This window comes from Parasteatoda tepidariorum, chromosome X2 (genome assembly GCF_043381705.1).
Source record: "Parasteatoda tepidariorum isolate YZ-2023 chromosome X2, CAS_Ptep_4.0, whole genome shotgun sequence".
Classification (NCBI taxonomy): Eukaryota; Metazoa; Arthropoda; class Arachnida; order Araneae; family Theridiidae; genus Parasteatoda; species Parasteatoda tepidariorum.
Genome location: NC_092215.1, coordinates 7,706,737 through 7,712,528, shown reverse-complemented (window position 1 = coordinate 7,712,528; position 5,792 = coordinate 7,706,737).

Genomic DNA, 5,792 nt, shown 5'->3' with positions numbered 1-5,792 from the left:
TTTATAGGATTTTCGCCATTTTGCCCTGGAAAGTTTAAAAGTCCAACATTGCGATTCTTGCAAGAACTAAGATTTTTCTTAAATTAGTTAGCATGAAGGTGTGATATTAATGGTAGGTAATTATAAGTCTTATTTCTAAGGAAAATTATGTTAAATGTGAAACATGCTGGGTATATAAATTGCTATCTCGATAGCGATTTTTTGTGCATAAAATTCTCATTGTTTTTCACATTGTGTCACAATCACAACTAGTAAAATTAAATGTTTAAGTTTTAATTTGTGCCTGCAATATTCATTTTGAAGTTGCTTTAATTTTTCTTCCATTTTTTTAATTTTAGTTGATAAATATTCATCATTTCTGGACATTATTATTTTCTTACTTAATTTTCAAAAGTTTTTAAATATTATTTTGCTTACTTAAAGTTATTTAAATAATGAATTAATTTTTTGTTCAATAATTTGCAGTTTTTAAGTATTTTTCTTAATTAATATTTAAAAGATTGCTCCTAAATTATTTATGCTATTTAAACAATTGAGGAGCTCAGTACAATAATAAAACAAATCTTTTTATTTTTACTGTGAACTAGTACTCCAATCAATATAAAAACCAACCATAAATGTAAAACTAATCCTCTACTGAGTGATAAATATTCTGTTGAATAGATACGATAGATACTATAGATTTTGAATTGAAAAGAATTTTTTTTTCTCCACATTTAGCTCTCCCTAACTATTTGTGAAACTAAATCTTGTTATATTTCACCAATACCTTCTTTGATATATATTAAACGATTGTAAAAATTTAAGAATAAAATAAAACAATAGAAAAATGTTTAGTTTTCGTTCTTGGTAACAAAATTAACAGAAATTAATTTCATGTATTTAATTAAGTATTATTTTACTAATTTCATTAGTAATTAAATTTATTTTAGAATAATAATATCATATAATAAATAGGCTTTATCCTAAAATTTATAATATATAATTTTTATTTTAATAATTTAGTCGAGAATCTAACAGTGTACGATGGGCCTCACTCAACGATAATTAAAAGGGCCCCGTAAAGGACCCGCTTTGCTTAAAGCCACTCAAAGTTTAGCTACGGCTTTGAGAACCTCAATTCATTATAAATTTTGCCAAAACACTAATATATAAACTTATATGAGGTAACTTTCTCATAATAGAAGTTTGGTCAAAAACATAGTTTATACAATAAAATTGTATAAGTTAAAAATTAATTAAAATTCATCAAGAAAAGAAGTCAATAAATTTAATTTAAAATTAATATCTAGTGAAAGTCATGAAAAAACAATTAAAAAATAAGATAAATTTTTAATTTTATTGGTGATTAAGCGAATTTATCTCCGGGAAAATCGGTTTGTTGAATTTTACCGAGTCGGTTTTTAATTTACTTTCGTTTATAAGCATTAGATAGCGCCACCAGCCACTAATGATCCACCTTTAAAAACGTTTATAAAATTTAAAACGAGTTCGCCTCCCTTTAATCATGCTGCTATCTAGTGAAAAAGATAAAAGCTTTTAATTATGCTATTTACGAGTTTTTAAAATAGTTTTTAATTTTGGAAGAAGGGAGGAAAAGAGACAACTTTAAAAAAAAAAAAAAAATTCTTGTATAGTGAATCGATATATTTGATTTCAATGATCTAAAAACTGTAGGGAACTAATCACTACGGTAACTGGTAACGACATCTAATGACGTTTATAGAAAGTAAATGCTTATCATTTACTTTCGTAAAAAATAAAATAAATAAATAAAAAAATATATAACTTCTTTTGGTATTTTTAGAAAATTCACCTTTTGGAAAAATATACATTTCAAAGTATTCTATACATTTCAGAGTAAAGATTATTTATTTATAGTTCAAATGAAGAAATTAAGCTGTATGAGTCGTTAATTGCTATGATAAGAATAGGAAAATGCCGCAAATTAGTAGGAGATGTCCTATTAGTAGGAGAAGGTGAGAAGGCCCAGACGTGTAGCAATGGCGCATCTCTTTTTCTAGCTGTTTTGGCTCTAGTGGTTATCTTCCAATAGATGTAAACTTTGATAATGATGGTCTCTGATGGAGACTAACGCAGAGTGTTTTGAAAATTTATTCGAATCATGATATGAACTATGACTGTGATGCTGCCATCTACAAACTGATATAAGAACTAAAATATCATTGTCTCTTACTTGTGGAATTTAGTACATATAAAACTCGTTCTGTATGCGATTAACGCATTTACACGTAGCTATGTTTTATTTATTTATTCATTTTGAGGGGGGGGGGACTATGAAAAAAATTCAAATTAGATCAGAGTTTTTTGTTTAAAATTAAAATTAAACAGAGTAACTTAGATCATCATAAATTATTTATTTTTCAAACTTCATAAGTCAAGGTTGCAGATTTAAATATTCGTAATCTTTGCAGGGATGCCAAATGTTCCACTTTTTACAAAACATTTTTTATAGTTGTAGAAAATTATGAATTGCAAAATTATTTAGCAATAATTTTAAAAAATAAGAATTTGTGAAATTTTTTAGTAAATTTTGCGCACACATTTAAACTCACATCTAAAAAATAAATAAATAAAATATAAAAAAAATATTAATCTTGAAACTAAAATTAGTTTTAGGTTTAAAGCTAAATTTGTTTTTCTACCTCATTCCCGAAATAGTTTAACAAAACATTACATAAAAAAATGGCTTTAGAAAGAGCAAATAGGACATAAGAATTTATTTACACATCCTTTATGAGAAGTTAGGTTTTAAGCAGATTTTTCAATAACTGCTTTTGTAAATACCAAAAATTTTTATAATTGCTGAGCACAATAGGGTAATGAATCACCCTTTTAACTTTTGATCAAATGATCGGTTTTTCATGTTCTAAGAGGTGTATTCTTCCTACGGGGCCCCATGCACATCATTCGTCGTTCACCTAAATTATTGAAATAAATGATTTATTTCCTTGATTTATTTCATGATTATTGCATGATTTATTTCAGATTTTTTTCTAATTTCATTCTTAAGAACAGACATTTTTTCGATTATTTTAACTTATTTTTAAATCAATAATTTTAATTAAGTTTCATTGCTGATTTATCAGACGAGGGATTCATTAAGTAGTAAAATGACCTTTTTATTTTAAATTGTTCCACTTTAATAAACAACTAAAAATGAAATATGCTTTATTTTCTGATTCAGAGGCTTTGATTTCCATGTATATTTTCTTGTGTGGGGCCCCTAGAAACTGGAATCTTCAATTTAATCTAGAATTCAAGAGCCAAGCTTAGGCTATTATCTAAATGCTTCAAACAGAAAACACATTTATTCAATATTCAATACTAAAAAATGATTATAAAATAATAATAATCTAAATTTTTACATTAATTAAACAAAATTATAAAACTTGAGTGAGGTCTACAGATTCCTAGAAATATCCCGTTTGCTCCACCTTTACGAAGGTTTAGTCAACGATTAACATAAGCTAATTTATAACTGCTACCGGGCTACTTATTAATTAATTTCTCTCTTTCTCTGAATAAACATATATATTATTCGGAATATATACTCGTTTGTTTGAAATTTCGATTACTCTAAATAATTTCTTACTTTTCCGCGGCGAATAATCGGAACAAGTTGAAACACTCAAAATGAACAGGATAAATTTAAATTAAGTTAGAAAATAATTCTAATTTTAAAAGTTATAGGAAGAGAAAAAAATAACAAAATTAATATTTCATTGCAACTTACTCTTGCTTTACTTTACATGATTTTTTTTTTGGAAGTGATACTTCTTATGCGACTTCCAACAAGGTTGCGTTAAACGTTTAACGCTACATTTTTATTGGNATGATTTTTTTTTTTTCCTTTCTAATTTAGACATAAGAACTTTAGTCGCGTTAACACCTAAATGATAACTTCTGTAAATGAGTGAAAAAAAGTCTTATTTGTTAAAGAACGCTAAATATTTTAAATCATAAAACTTGGGGGGGGGGGCGGACGCTTTAATTATAAACTAAGTCGGGAAGTTAATGTGAAACAGTGCATGGAATTAGGCGAATATATGAGCCACAAATTGATTTGTTTCGATGACATTCTCTCTGTCATCTATAAGCAAATCAAAAACAATGGACTAAATAGTTTTTAAAAATATTTGTATTTTAGCATGGATTAAAAAGATAAAAATGACTGCTTGAAAGCTAGATTTCTATCTTTACTAACCTGGATAGAACTCACTCTATGGCAATTAAAAAATAAAATAAAAAGCAGTTACAAAAAATAATTTTTCTTTACTGGAAATCACATTTCAGGAAAATAATTTTTGTGTTTATTTCGCGGGAAACAAAAATCTGAAAATGGTTGATCTATTATTTTCTAACGAAAGTAGAGTTGTACAAGTTTTAGATTTTTATGCATATATAGGGCACTCATTTTTTTATATGAAATCAGTAAAAATTAATAAAAAAAAAAGAAAATACAGAAATCAAGTAACTGTTCTCTAGAAGTTGAGAAATAACCAGACTTAATTAATAAAATTTAGCTTACTTAGTAACGTAACGCCATATAAAAATGTTTTGTTATGGTGTTCTAAAACATTGACTTCTAAGCACATTCCACAAGTATTAAAACATGTTTAAAAAATTGCTTTGTTAGACCAATCTATGTTTTCGGTTTGGCATATTTTGAACTCAAGTTAATTTCTTAAAAACTGTTCTAAAATATTTTGGGAAATAAAACAGTATTTTCGGAAAATATGACCCCCATTCTCTCAAATAAAAACGATTTCAAAAAAAAAAGAAAAAAAAAGGATTTAAAAAAAAAATACGGGGATAACAATAATAAAAATTTCACAAATTGTTTGCCAGAAAATATGACGATGATATCGTCACATATGCTCTCGAATTTCCTTTTTTGGCTAAATTATAAAATAAAAATCTTTACTATAAATATTTCTAGACAAATAAGGGTATTTTTTTAGATAATAAGGACTAGAGGGTAAACTAACCAGTGAAGGAACACTTAAGCTTCGCTTGCCTTTTAAAAAATCACATAAATTTCAAAATTCGTAATTTTACTTAAACGACAGTGTCAACATATTTGTTACTTGGTAAATAACTGTAAAAAAAACATATTTTCAAACATATTTTCAAACTTATTTTCTAAATATGTTGGTAAATAACTGTTGATAAAAACTGTAAATTACGTAAAAAAAATTGTAGAGAACTTACATAATATTGTTTTGAAGTTTTGGAGGTTCAAATAACAAGTAGTAAGAAGACCAAGTGAAGGAACAGCTCTTACCAGTGAATGAACACCCAGTAAAGGAACACTTAATTTTGGTTATTTTTTAATGCTCTTTATGAATTTATAAGCCATACAATTACTTAAAAACAAGCCTATTCTTGTAATTATAACATATAAATACTTGGAAAATGTTAACTTTTTTTTGTAATCATGAATTGAAAATTAGAGTGTCAACATATTAACACATACTGTTCATTCACTGGAAATCTGTGTCCAGTACAGGAACATGCCTGTTCCCTCAGTGATTAGAAGTTGTTTTTCGTATTGTTAGCATACTTTCGATGCGGAACATCACTAAAGGTACAAGAAAATTAAAGTTCATCTTTTATTTTCATTAACTTAGAAAAAAAACCAGTAAGGGAACACTTGTTCCTTCATTAGTTTTTCATCGTTTGGAGATCCAGTGAATAAACACCCCCTTATCTCAGTACTTTATTATGCTATGATGTTTAAAAAAAAAAAAATGTAAATAAAGTAATCT